This window comes from Equus caballus, chromosome 14 (genome assembly GCF_041296265.1).
Source record: "Equus caballus isolate H_3958 breed thoroughbred chromosome 14, TB-T2T, whole genome shotgun sequence".
NCBI classification, from domain to species: Eukaryota; Metazoa; Chordata; class Mammalia; order Perissodactyla; family Equidae; genus Equus; species Equus caballus.
Window position 1 is genome coordinate 94,373,027 of NC_091697.1, and position 15,051 is coordinate 94,388,077.

The window sequence follows — 15,051 nt, forward strand, 5'->3', positions numbered from 1 at the left end:
AAATTTAAACAAAATTCAAAATTGAGTTTCTCCATTGCAGTAGCCATATTTCAAGTGCTCAGTAGCCACATGTGTCTACCAGTTACCACATTGGACAGGACAGATATAGAACATGACCATCATCACAGAAAGTTCGACTCAATAATGATGGTCTTTGTTAGAGAGACCACTACTGACGAATGGATATGCATATATCAATCTATTTCTATCAAGCCATTTTTCATTTCTCTAAGAGGTTGAATTAAAATTAAATGACTTTTCTGGAAAATCTATATTCTAATGTAAATAGTTAAAATGCTGCCAGAAGCATTGTAGCATAGATTTTCTTTTTCCTCTCGCTACAGGAAGAATGAAATTTCAAAAGATTCTATTTCCTCAAGATAGGGAATTAGAACATTAGCCAGTCTTTCCCTTTGATTTGCATTTTCTTCCTTTATAAAGATCTATCCTAACTCTGCTCTGCTGACAAGTTTACCCAGCAATGGCCCAACCTTTATTTTGTGGCAAGGAATTCCTATTTTAGAGGGCAGTACTTCAGGCCTCAAACGCCACAGTTGTGAAGTCTGTTAACAACCATTAAAAAAATCACTTCCTAGCCAGGCCCTTCTACCAGGTGAAGAGGCCGTTACTCTTACACCCTTCTAAAATTCCAGCAAATTCCTTAGTCTAACACAAACTTCTCATCTCTCAATTCAGAAAGATGCATTTTGTAACATATATAAAAAGACAGAAACATGGAAACGCATAAATAGTACAAGTTGACTTGTCATGTGAGAAAACAAAATTGCCTGCGGTTAGACATTGACTATGAAGGTTCTAACTCAGCAGAGAAAATGAAAGAGAGATGTCTTTACCTTTTATGCTTAGCAAGGAACCACGCTGCAGAGGAAAGACAGAAATATAAGAGTAACAAAAGTAAATGAAAAAAATATAAAGAACTCCCAAGCCACAGGGCTAACTAAGCCAGTTGCATTTAAATGCAACTCCTGAAAACCTTGATGAAAAGTACTATGTCTGTATCTAAAGACTAGATAAATCATATAGTTGATCCAGATGGTAAAAAAAGAGGTCTATAATTACAAGAGTATACAGAAGGTTCTAAGTATTTTCATGAAAAAGAAAACAATAATGAATAACCATTTAGTATTGAAAATAATGTGATGTTAAGAGTAGATGGTGCAAATATGAAAAAAATAATAAAGTCTAGGTAAAGAAATAATTAACGGAATATTCCAAATATTTTAGAAATGGATATTTCTCCAGAATAGCATGTTGTTTAGATACTAAATTTCTACATTAGATTCCATAGTTCCTAAAAATTAGCTAAAACCTTGAAATTAGCTACAGAAACGTACACTAGTTTGGGGGCAAAGAAAAAAGAAAGAAAGAAAAGAGTATGCCCATCTCCCAAACCTTCTGCAGATTTTTGCATCTTGGAAATTGCACTTGCTTTCAAGATTCTTTGCATTGTTTAAATACGTAACCTCATCTCTTTGCTCACTGGCTCACTCCCCCAGCAAGTCTACCATCAAATAAATTGCTATAAATATTTATCAATAAAATATTATTTTCCAAGCAATTTTTTCTAAATTTTTAAAATTTGAAGAGTTTTATTACAATTAGGTAACTACTCCTGGCGTAAGGCCTCTGAAACATTGTTTCTCAGACACTAATGGGTCTTGGAAAAGTTGGAAATTCTCAATTCATTAGGACTTTGAGTAGTTGCTTTGTACCTAAGAACGAAAATTGATCGAAAGGTTGGGACTAAACATAATTTTATGAAATATGATGAAAACATAAGGGCTTTGTTATGACGCATGTTACAATCAAGAACCTGTTTCTTTTTAGCAAGCTCCTAAAAAGTACCTCCTGCATAATTATTAAATAAAAACATTCACTTATTCAGTACTCAGCTAGCTTTTAAACTCTGAATAAGAGAAGTACACAGTGAGAGAGGTACTTACATGGTTTCCTTGGATACTGGATGATGCCATTCAGGTCTATGTTTTTATCTGAAAGTGGTGCCCTGTGGAGAAATGAGGCTTGGTGAGTGGCTGTTTATACATAGTAAGTAAATAGGAACTTTGTTTATTTTACAAAGCATTTTTGATTTTGATCCAGATTTCTTTTTCTCATCATACCCAACCCTTGTAAACAGCAATAATATGGTAGATCAGGTACTGTGCACAACTCCTTTTAACACCACTTAAGAAATTATAATTACTAAGCAGAAGCTCAGAATGTTTTGGCTAAGCACATTACTCCCTGGACTGCTTTACGTATCTTGACGACCAGATTGATGTCAGACATACCAATGAATGCTGCCTGCCTCTCTATTTTCTTTCAAAAGGAATTGTTCTCAAACCATCAATAAAGAAATTAATCTGAAATAGTCACATAAATGACAACTGCCCTTACCTTAATCAAAGAGTATGAGAACTCTAGCTTTAGCCAGCTCCTAAACATCCAGGGTTCCCACAGACATCAGCTGCCATTTTAAATGTTGTAGTGGATTCTAGATGCTCAAGAGTTTAAGTGCTATGAGCATCCAATTTGGACATTCAGTCTCTCAGAACTACATGCTTTCTAATTTTGGTAGCGTGATTAATCCCTCCTATGTGATAAGTTTTAAGCTTCTAATATTTCTTTGGATCAAAAAGAACAAATGAGCTACAGCAAAGAATGGCAACCAACTCTAACGCTTAACACAATTTAATAACCTGAAATGAAGTAAGTGTGTGCTATGTTTCCATTAAGAAGTTTCCAGCCACCATTAATTGAACAAAAACTTGTCTTGTTCCAAGATTATTCTTGGAAATATAATTTTAAAGTCTGTGTGAAATGAGGAAACTTACTTTTTTACCATATGAAAGCAATCTCATTTTTGGGGAACGATTTTTGGATAGACTTCCGATTTGAGATTTTCCATATGAACTAGCAGTGTAGGGGCTTGGAATGGGGTAGGGGAGGGGAGCAATTCTGTGTTCTTTTGCCAGCACTGACAAAGGTCTGGTTGTCAATGATACCTTTACAGCTAAATTTACTCCAGAGTGACAGGAACAGGTGCACCTCGGCCTGCCAGACACTTGTGCACAGGGATCACGCATCTTACGGCTTGACGATCAAGGGGGGAAAGCCTGGGTCTTCATAGAAAAGGAGAGGAGGCAAACGCAGCCCAAACTGGGGGGTTTCTCTTCAAAGCCAGCTGGTCTGGCTTTATTCTACAGGAATTTTTTTACCTGTCAGAGTTTGGACAACAAAGCCCTCAGCAGGTGCTGACGGGTACAACTTCCTGGAGAAGCAGAAAGGCACTGGTGAGTTTCAATTGCCAAAATAAATTTTTTAATTTCTAAAAGTTGGTTTTGTTATCTTGGAAGAGGCACTGCTGAGGTACCTGCATTCAGAAAGCTGATGAGACCATTGGAATCAGAGCCAAATAACCTAACAGTGGGTTTGCCTTCTGTAGAAGCAGAGCTGGTACCATTTGACAATTTTTTAGATTTATTAAAAAAAGTTTCTTAAAGGAAATATGTTATATTTTTAATGTTGATCTCTTTCATTACTATCTTCAATCTCTGAAGGATGAAGAATTAATCACATATATTATACTAGACTATTTAAATAAACACATAAATATCATTTTGCCTCTTTTTATCTAATTGTCATAATCTATTATGAACAAAATGTTATTTTTCAATAAATCTCCAAATAAAAATGTGAAATGGTACATGCTCTTTTCAAATGTTTCATATGCTATTATTTTTTATGTGTGCATGGGACAGGAACATGTTTAGAGAGAATATGAAATTAATTTTATTTTTAATATATATTTTAAAACGTATTGCACAGAATATTTAATAACTAAAAGTGGTGAAATTTTCTCATAACTTTGCAAAGAGTTTCTTTAGAGAAAAATCTTTGGGATAAACAACCAAGATAGTACTAAGTATGTTTTCATGTCATTGATTTCCAAAATTAGTACATTTATATATTTGGTGTTTTTATTTTGTGAATTCAAAAGTTTAGGCAAAAATATTTTGTTCAGAATAGGATTTTAATTAATGCATAACATGGAAAAGTGAGACCACATGCTAGGACATATTTTTAAAAAGTAATTCTATTTCAAGGACTCATTCTTTTAACTATACTTCACAGCATTTCTCTACAAATTGTTGTATTATAACAAATTGAAAACATTTATTTAAACAAGTAAGGAGCTCAAAGCTAGGAACTATACATAGTAAACATATGAAACCATTTTAATAACCAAATACCATATTCACAAGCAACACGGGCTAATGAATGTAAAAGACACACAGCATACATTGATCAAGAATGCTATAAATTATTATGCATAAAATCAATTTTCTGGGCTGTGGGGGGTAGCACTGGTACTTAAGAAGAGAAAGGCTCCTACCAATATAAATTACTAATACTACGAGGCAATTGTTTTAGTCTGATGATCCCATAAATAATTTTCAATCTACATGCTTAATACATAATTGTTTAGTGGGAAAATAATAAGATCTGACTTTTTTTAATGACCACCTCATCTAAAACAATTTTCAAATCAGTGATGACATAGATATGCTACACATTTATAAGTATCATATTCTTTTAGACTGACTTAATTGTTGTTTAAAATTATGAAATATTTCTGATTTAAAAATTACCAGAAATGATCCACCCAACCAAAAAAACTAATATTTTTAAAACACAATCTTATCTACATTTTAACGGACTCATATTTTAAAAAATTAAAACCCAAATCTGATTTTCATTAGAAATTATGACATGTAGAATACGGTTCAGAAAATGAAAGTATATTGTATTTATTAAAAAGGAATATATTGTAGTTTTAAACTGCTATTTTTGTGTGATATTTCGTCATCTTCATTACATTGATTCTCGCACCCGAGTAACCAGGGTCACTGAATTTTTAGATAACTTGTCTCTTAAAGACTGAGTTTGTATTCCATGCACTTGATAATTTTTTATTTATCTAGTGTGTTAAATACTATAACCCTAAAGAATCAGAGCACTTGCTTTTCAAAATGACTAACTACTGCGAAACTGAACGTACACTCAAGTCAACTTCAGAATTATACTTTTAAGTTTTTATGCGCGTTACTCTTGACTTTAATTATTACATAGTTTGTCATTAACACTAAGTATAAGCAATACAAAAGCTTCTTCCAAACTATTTTTTATGACTCGTGAATGAGTTCAGTGTGACTGAACCCATTCGAAACAATGTTAGTTACAACCCAAATACTTCTAAATAACTAAAATTTATCATTTCAACTATGCCCTGCATTGTGGGCTTAATCCAAAACTCTATGATTTTTTTCTTTTAATTATGAAAAGCTTGAATACTTAGTTTGACATGCAGCTACATTTGTCCTTTCTGATAAAACTTCAACTTCTGTGCCACAAAAATACCTCCTTCATTGTATGGGAATGGTTTCTTTTACTAATTCTACAGAAATTATGGCTTAAAGTTGCAATGACTCATACGGGCCCTAACAGTTTAATCTTAAAACATACGCATTTTAAGCATCATTTGCAATACATCTTCGTATCTTAAGTACAGGTTATTTATAGCGGAGAAAAATTGAGTTTTCTCCTGTTTCAGAAAGACATTTGATAAACATTTTGTTTACCTTACACATTCATTGGGAAAATCTTGATTCCCCCTGTAACTAACTTCAATAAACTATATTGTGAATATCAACCTACTTAATATCAGGACAAAGAAGTTTCCAGTTAAAATGGTTTACTTGTAAGTATTTAAAGAAACAAAATATTTTGGCAGCTTTATACATATCTCCTCATTGACCAGCCACATGACTGACAGCTGTCAACTGTCTGTAGGCCAAATGTAACCCAGTAAAGATAAAAATTACATATTACTCATCCCTGTTGATGATACCTGGTGCCAGTAGGTTTGCAAATAGGAATAACTAGACTGTAGATATAAAGAAGCAAAAGGGGAATCATTTTGACCGCCTACAATTTCTCCTTTGTCATCAACTTATTTCCCCTTCCTTTTCTTATTTATCCACTTCTGTCCATGTCCATATCTCACACCTACAAAGAGTTAATTTCCTTAAAGGAACTTCAGATGCATGTAACAAGTGTGCGTCCATGAAAATACTGAGCAGCCAGGTAACGATGCCCACACATTTCTTTCAACCAAATCTTCTTTTGAGCTCATGGAGTCTTTTCTTTGTGGGAAACAGTCTTTGAAGCTTTCAATTCCTCATTTTAAAGAAATTGAAACAGAAGCACAAAAATGAAATTTACCCAAGGTCACCAACACGAGGACACAGATGCAGACTCAGCTCTGGCTCCCAACTTCACATCCAGTGATTTTTTTCTTTCTGTTAGACTTTAAACATGTGGATTGTCAAACTATAAGTAAAAAAAGGAGCACACGGAAAATTAATGTGAGTTACATTCCTCTGGAGAACCATTTTCAGTTACCAAACTTAAACACTTTATTAGAGAAATGCGCAGTTTTATGAAAGCATATTAAAATGTAGTTTAAAAACAAGAGCATAAACACATTAAAATATCTATTGTATAAATTCTTTTTTAGATTCTCTTTACCACTCAAACTAATTTCCAAACTGAAAAAATTTCTATTGTACATGAAATAGTAGAAATAAAAAATAATCAATGGCAGTGATATATGTTTGGAAAATGCACGCAGCAATCAAAAGTTCAGATTGAAAATTTTTTTAATTATTAGGTGATAATTAAAAATACCAAACATACCGAAGCATAAGCACAAGCGTAGAAGTGTAGTACTCAAGTGCAGAATACATTAAACAGTTCATATAACTGTTCATAGAACAGTCGTATAACCGACTCAACAACTAGCTAGCTTCTGTGTGTGTGTTAATTACCAAACCTCTCTGGACCCCAGAGGCCTCATCAGCAAGTGATTCCTAAGAGCTCTGAAATTCTATGACTCAATAAACCTGTATTAATATAAATATCTGATATTTATTCAAATAATTATTAATTATAGGAATATTTTATCTTGCTATAATATAATTTGTTGACAATGCTGCACAACATACTGATTCGGTCAAAGTCATGAAAATCCATTCAAACGAAATACTTAATTCTTTTCTGACCCTCCAGCAAAGAAATTGTTTAGAAGATATCTATCACATTCTGAATTTTAAAATGTTTATCTTAACCCTGGACTTTGGAGCTATATTTGCTGTAAGAAGCAAATGAATAAAAGAAAAGAGGGTGGGGAGCTTAAAACCTTGATTTAGGATACAGGAGAAAATTGTGGACAAGGGTTTCCCTACAAGGGATCCACCTAAAATAATCTCCAACAGCTCTATGATACCATTTAGGAACTAAATTGTATATCTAAATTGACAAATGTATTTGCTTATTCTATTACATTTAGTCCAAATCAACATTAGTCATTAATCAGCAAACCATTTAACAATAGGCAATAACAGTATGCAAATCAATTGCAAGCAAAATAATCAGTAAATAATATCCATTTCTAACAATTGTGAAAGACAGAGGTGTCAAAGCAGAATATGCAAAAATCACAAGAGTCAAATAAATTCAGTCATCTCGCTGCATCTCAAAGGGATGTTGTTGAAAGTGAATGACTTATCCCTCGTGTGCCTTTGAAGGATCATAAACGCCTTCTCTTTAGAGTTGAAGGGTGCTGTCCAAAGAGAACCAGAGCAGGAGTAGGCAGCTCTGAGTCGTAGACTCTGTTTCACTGCTTAGTAATTTTGTGACTGGAAACAAGTCATGTAACCTCTGGGAAGCTACTAAAGGGATGAGACTCTGCTGGGCCATGTGTAAACCATAGGGAAGGAAGTTTTAGTTATCCAATAGAAGCTGTACCCTCTGCTTCCTGTGAAGTCTCAAAAGGATTCTGGACCATATTGGCGGGTTCCTGCCTGCAATGGCATGCCCTGTGCTCTCGCTACTGCTACAAGTAGCCTGCCATGTCGACATTCCAAATAATTAAAACTAACACCAGTATTTAGCCTGTGAAATCAGTGGGTAAAACAAAATCACTTTTTAATACACAACTGACCAGCTGGCCATATTTTTGCCACTTGGGTACCCTGGTAACAAAACATGAAATGTCTCCCCCTCAAAATTATATTATCACACATAGCTTTGAACTTTTCAGTATGCTCCGTAAGGCTGAGTTGACACAAAGGACTTAATGGTCATTTAATGTTTTCTGTTTTATAAAATGGGAGAAAAAATTTTTAAGTGAAAAAAATATTCACCACACTCACTGCCATAAGCCAGCCTGAGAATGTTTGTTCATGTCAGAAAAACTTTGGAACAAGAAACAGGCACATCAGAGAATCTCTAATCTGAAGTGTTAAAAATATCTGGATCCAAGAGAGGTTAACGGCAGCAGCTGGGTATGGAGAGAGGTTAAAAGGTTGGAAATATGGATCACCGTGTTGCCTGGGATGGCAACGTTGTGAAGGCCTCTTACAACTGCTCTGCAGACAGAGGTAATTACTGAGGTCATAAGGAACATTTGTGTTGACTGAAAGTGTCTTTAGTGAAAAGCCACATTTCTTAAGTGATCGTGAACAGTGCTAGTCCTGCTTGCAGGATCTAGGCTCCAAGGAGCTGGCAGTCACTGAGGCACACACGTGCTTGTGGGTCAGTTGTCACTAATGGTAAAGGTCCCTGGATCTGAGGCCCATTTTACAGGTCTTGCTGAGATACCAGAATACAAGGAACATATTCCATCCAAGAAAAGATAAGCGCTACCCCTCAGATAAGTAAAGATAAGAGTTGTACAGAAATGTGAGACAATTAGGTCCCCATACCACTGAATCCATTTTCTAATTACAATGGGCAGAATATATGTGCTGTCTGTTTTGCTTGTTTATAATAGGAACTAAGACAGGCAGTGGAAATATTCATATCATTTTGAAATCTCAATCTTAGTTTTCCGAAAGGTGTTCACTAATTTAATCCATAAAACTTGTTAAGATTAGTTGAAAGAACAGGAACAAATAATGGAGAAAAGGTAAAGTTAGGGAACTAGAAGGACTTTGCAGATCTCAGGCTGACTCTTACCCTAAGGCAGTGGCTTGCAAACAAAATGTACAGAAGAAACGCAAGGAGCTCGTTAAATGCAGAGCCCTGAGGTTGTGTCTCAAGGGGCCGGCGGTGGGGCCCAGGAATCTGGGTGGATCTGAGGCACTCTGATAAACTGTCCTCTGTGCTAGACTGTTCAGTCCTCACGGGAGCCTTCTCCTCTTCAAGCGGGCCAGTTCTCCTGCGCTACAGCAGCAAGAAACTAGCACTTAGCAATCTCAGGTGCTGAGAGTTCAAAGGGAGCATATGGATGCAGCTACAGATGCTATATGTCTATTTTTATTTGTTGTCTGATACAATTGCACTTAAGTAGTTCATTTATTTTAATTATTTTTATGTGAATTGGGAAATGATACGGTTCACCCAGTACTGGTGAGAAGCCAAAAATCATTCTCAAGTTGTACTTGAGTTTCAAGCACTAAATGATACAGCTTAAGATACGAAAAATGGCTTGAACTGACTCTTCAGGAAAGTCATAAAAAACAGCACAGACAGTGCTTATTATAAGAAGGATGTATGCATACACAGTCAAGTTTTAGAATACTCAATTAATTATCACTGACTTCGGGAGTTTAAGAGGTTATAGCCTAGCGATAATGTAAGGGAAACCACAGGCTTTATTCTCCAGTGTGCAAGTGATTTTGTGGCCATAGGCTACAGAGACTAGAGTCTCTTAGCTACATAAGGGCGAGGTGAGACTCTGTGTATGGATGAACATAAATCCTTCGTAAATACTAGATAAACAACACAAGCACGCACCTTATTTGTGTTGAGTTAATCATTGTAATCAGAGAGTAATTATAGTGATTAATAACAAAAATAATCATTGAAACTCCTCTACGACCATATTGTCTATAGTATACATCATTGATCGGTAAGAAATAAGCTCCTTTGTTAGCAGTATTTTATTTTGAAGTGTTTCAGATAAGTAGAAAAATATCATTAATAATATCCTATGGTTCCGACATGGTTCTCAAACAGAAAATGTAACTTTCCAAAGCAGTGAAAAAAACCTGAATAACCTGAATAACTGTCAATAACCGGTTGTGTGTGTGAGTGCATGCTTATGGCTTTACTGAGTTTACAACTGAAAATTAAAAATTTACAACTGAAAATAAAGAGATGGAACAGAAAAAAGATGAAGGAGGGAAGAAAGGAAAGAAAGAAGGAAAAAAGGAAGGAAATGGAAAAGTTGAGAGTAAATCTATTGATTAGCTATTTAGCTATTGCCAAAGGGGTCCACAGAACCAAGAAAATTGTAAAATCTTTCTTACTTCCCCTCTTTAAGTAATATTCAAAATCTTTTACTTAGAATCATCTCTCTTCATTTCTGAATCTCCTCAGAGTGATGATTTTTAAAATAAAGTGCATTCCCTTTGATATGGATGCTCCATATTTAGAGGTCTAACGCCATACATAGTTGGGAAATATTTAATTTACATGCTCCATTCTTTGCACATAAGAAGATGCTTCATCAGTGATTTCATAGAAGAGACAAAAGGCAGAATGAATTTTGCCCTCCAACCCTGAACCCCTCCCCAACCCTTCCAAATTCTTCCCTTCATCCAGGAAGCAACACCTTTCTTGTCATAGAGTTCTTATACCACCTTCAAGACATTTCTGGAGAAATAATCACTACTTATACCTCTGGTGGCTTTTGGGGGTGAGAACAGAGTGCACACAGGGTGACACCAAGTGACAACATGGTAGCTATGGCGCAAGGGACAAGGAGCAACTATGTGCCTCCTATGCGAAGAGGGAACAGAAAAAGAGACAGGAACAACATGGACTAAAGCGCACTATATTTTTTAAAAAATAATAAGTAGACAAATCTTCAAGAAACATCATGATATTTTGCTGATAGAGAGCTCATCATCCAATCCCAACCTTTTCAAAAACAACAAAATGTCTTCCTCAAGTAAGAGCCAGGCTTCCCATTGACGTGTACCCAGGGCTTCCCTATGTGTCTGCAGATGAAGTGGTGGCCGGTGGGAGGGACCTGAGACAGGCTGACAATCTCCTCCCTAAACCTCGCCTGCCCAACACAGCAGGGAATCTGTGGAATTTATGGAACCATGGATACTCCTTTGGATTATGAACTCTTTTCAGAAAACTTTGGAAGAGAAGTTCATCTAAAGGAGTAACACGATGATAGTGAAGTGAGTTGTTGGAGTGGCTGCGTCCTCTGACAGAACATAGTCCAGGAGAATTGTGGGACATGAAGAGGCTGCTGAGGAAGAAAAGGACCTTGAGAGTCACATCAGTGAAAGGCCATGAGGAGACAGAGGCACTCAATAAAGAGCTGTTATTGATTTTACAAATTGCTGCTGGGTGAGTGGAGCATGCCAGAGGGAAGGAAGGACAAGTTGAAGGTGAGGATAGGGAAGTTGATGATACAAAGGCAAATTTCAGCAGCCTTACACTGTTGCCCACACCACACAGATAAGATCAATGTAGAAGGACTTAAAAACTCAGACTTACTAGGAAGCCACTAATTCTATATATTTATGCTAAGGTTCCTTAAATTTAAGTGTAAGATTATGTAATCAATAAGCAACTTAGAAGATGTCTGATGTAACTAAAAAATAAAATCTTGGAGCCCTATTCTGGACAAATGGATATATAATTATTTTCATAAGTCTGATAAAATCAAATATGAATACAAAAAGAAAGTTTCTCTGCAAAGAATATTATATGAACACTGACAAGGATAATATACATTGGCAACTCCACAATGTAAGACTTCTTGGTATAATATATATTGGTTTAATCAACATATTATCATAAATATATTTTATATTTATTTCAAATATAAAATGCTCTATTATGAAATAAAACTGCTTTGAAGCGTGAAAGCTGATCGAGAAGAAGACATCTGCTAAAATATTGTTAGATAACTGAGCTATTGAGAGGTTTTTCAGGAATATGGGATAGCCTTGAAAGTGAAACAGTACAATGATAGCTAACATTTATTAAGCATTTTCCACTTGCCAGGCACTAAACAGCTATAGGAATACAATTTCATGTCCTCCTCTCAGCAAAATTATCATCCTGGGGAGGTCCTGCCACTTTCCCCATTTTACTACAAGGATATTTACAAAATTAAACTCACGTGGTTATTAAGCGTCTGAGCCTGGAATCTAACCCAGGGTGTCTGATTGACCCTTTCCTCCCTGCTGTGCATTCTTTGAAAAGGTATTTCCCACGGTGTTCCCACATGATGTGTAACTTTTAATTAGTGAAAACGACTTTTTAAAAAATTATCAGAACTTTTGAGTGTTACTCGCCAAAATATCTCCTTAAAGGCTACAAATTCCCATCAGGAACACCTGTGAAATGCCTCTTTTGTATCTTCCATTAGTGTCAGTTTATGAGCCAGTATCAAATAATCTGCTGCTCCATAACCACATCACAGCTTCCATCAAGCACCTTTTTCACTACATTTGGTTTGGATTTTGTTTCAGCAACCAATTCATCCCTAATTATAATGATTTGCCAACAATGAGACTGTTAAGACTGCATAGCAAATTCCTAAGGAGATTTCTATAGACACTCCCGCAGACAACATTACTGAGAAGTCTATCTAAAAGTCTGTCTAAAGGTTGTTGTTTGGATAAAAAGAAATAAAGTTTGTAAGGCAGTTAATACAACTAAATGAACTAACGCAGTTAATAGTGAGTGGCCATTAAATGTTAGGCACTTTGAACTCATCTCTTTCAACCCATATTCTAATAAGATAGAACTATTTTTGCACGTATACTACAAATATCATTGTATTGCAAATATGAATATTGATATAGAAATATTTAACTACAAATTTAGTTAAAAACATTACTATTTATAGGCAATCCGACCTTTTTGGTTTGTGTCTTTGACTCAATGAACTAGTATACACAGATAAAACAAACTGGTTTTAATCACCGACTTAAATTTAAAGTTTTATTGCATTTTACTTTTAATTCTCCCCATATTCCAAATGATCTGGAGAGACTTCATCTTAAACCATGAAAAGTAATTCTATCTTTCCCTAGTAAGTTAAAATATGCATATAATTATGTATCTCCTTATTTTTAATTCTAGTATGTACTGGAAGTATATAAATCTATGCATGATCTTGCCTTCTTGAAAACATGAAAATTTTATATTATTTTGCTTGGTGTGAAATTTCAAATTATAAATAAAATATTTTAGAAATAATTTTGTAAGTTCTCAGCTAAGTAAAATACCATCATTTGGAAAAATTACCTAAAGAGAGGAAAAGAGGTACATTTTGCTGTGTGGTAGCTTTATTCTCTCTTTTCTAGACTTCTTTGTCTTAACTTGGTGTTCTTAACAAGGAGAGTTAGCACGAATATCAGATACAAATTGTTTAACATTCTCTGAGTCTGTTTTTTCCTGTAACACGTACTTGTAGCAATCATGAAATCAATAGGAATCATGCACATCCTAACTGGGGACTTTACTAAAAAAATGTAAAACCAAAAATGCAAAATGTCTATGGCTTCTGTTTGTCAAGAATTGGTAAAGAGTCCCCTAGATATAGCTGTAATGTTGAGCACGCATGCCACAGAGAACGACTTCTAGGTCCCTCTCGAACAGAATGCTCCATTAGGCATTCCACGGGCTCCCCCTTCCCAGCAGGCCTCTGCCCAGCCCAGTTGCCATAGATGGCCGTCAGACACTTGGAATGACATCAGGAGATAATCTGAGCAGGCTCTGCCCTAAAGAATTCAAGCTAGCAGGAGACTGAAGATATCGATGTCTTCTTGGCTGACAACAGCATTCCAAAGGTCAACCAGGGTGAAAAGAGGATGGACTTGGAGCTTCCAGTGCCTTTTCAACAACCAAGCAGCTAAGAAGTATAAGGAAGCTTCCCTGAAGGAAAAAATAAATAAAGACAAAAGAAGCCTGAAAGTATCCTAAAGGTGCCATGGCTATGAAAGGAAAATAAGGCAAGCTATTCCCATGAAGTCAGAGAATTTTAGGACTGATGACATCTCTACTTTTTCAAGGTAAAACTCACCAACAGTTCTCATCCTGAACCAATTCCTACCACTCTGACAACCTACTTCTCCAACATTTTCTGCTGTGACAGCCCCAGGATGGGTGAATATGGAACTTATCGGTATAGAAGTAGAAATTCTTCAGGAGAATAAGCATGGCTAACTTTCGCTGCAGTTTTCCACTTTTCCAGCCCCGTGCGCTACGTTAAATAGCTGTTTTAATCCTCGTAACAAAGTTTCGAGAGTATGTTCCACATTTTACAGATGAAGGAACTGAGGCAAAGGGAAGTTCAGTAACTTCTGTATAATCCTACAGCCACCACATGATAGAGCCAACTGGCTCAGCCACACGGCTTCTTCCTATGAGACCAGCCTTTTCACTAGGCAGCCATGGATGGGTTGAGGCTTCTACCTCATCTGTAAGCACTTGAAGAATTAAAAAATTTTCTCTTAGGTTATTAGATTTCAGACAGAATGAGAACACCTTCTATCACGAACCACATGCAAATCGTAACTTAGGAGAAAGACAATAATTCAAATATGCATTGGCTCAGGAGAAATCCAAGATTTAAAAAGCATTTTACTGTTATTGTTTTAAAATTATTTATCATTCATGAGTATTCTTATCTGAACGCTTAAGGGTCCTTACTAAGGGTTAACTTAAAAACTAATTACCATAAATGGCCAGAATTAATACTGACATTTCACCTCCAGATAACAATAAGAAATATAAGGGATAACCATGGCAAAAACCAACCAACCAAATAAAACACTGAAGTTAGAAAGTTTCTGCTTTGTCTCTAAGTCTTTATGATATGTTCTGTCGCCTTATATGTCTCAGACAGTGTAATCTGTAATGAAGTTTTGTTCAAGTTTTTAACATTTCTGGTCAAATGCCGCCTGAGTGATATCAGTCTAAGACATA

The 15,051-nt window shown here is 35.6% G+C and overlaps 1 protein-coding gene across 7 annotated transcripts in view; it reads left to right on the top strand.

Moving 5' to 3' along the window:
• The first annotated feature begins 3,062 nt into the window (after positions 1–3,062).
• The window catches only part of MEF2C (myocyte enhancer factor 2C), a 166,214-nt gene continuing 154,225 nt past the window's right edge, over positions 3,063–15,051 (top strand). For 5 of the 7 annotated variants that reach the window (XM_070233329.1, XM_070233344.1, XM_070233330.1 and 2 more), the window contains exon 1: positions 3,106–3,314. The gene's annotated coding sequence lies outside the window, so the exon portion shown is untranslated. Of the gene's footprint in view, positions 3,315–15,051 lie in introns of all 7 variants that reach the window. The other 2 variants (XM_070233331.1, XM_070233346.1) reach the window with 1 other exon arrangement.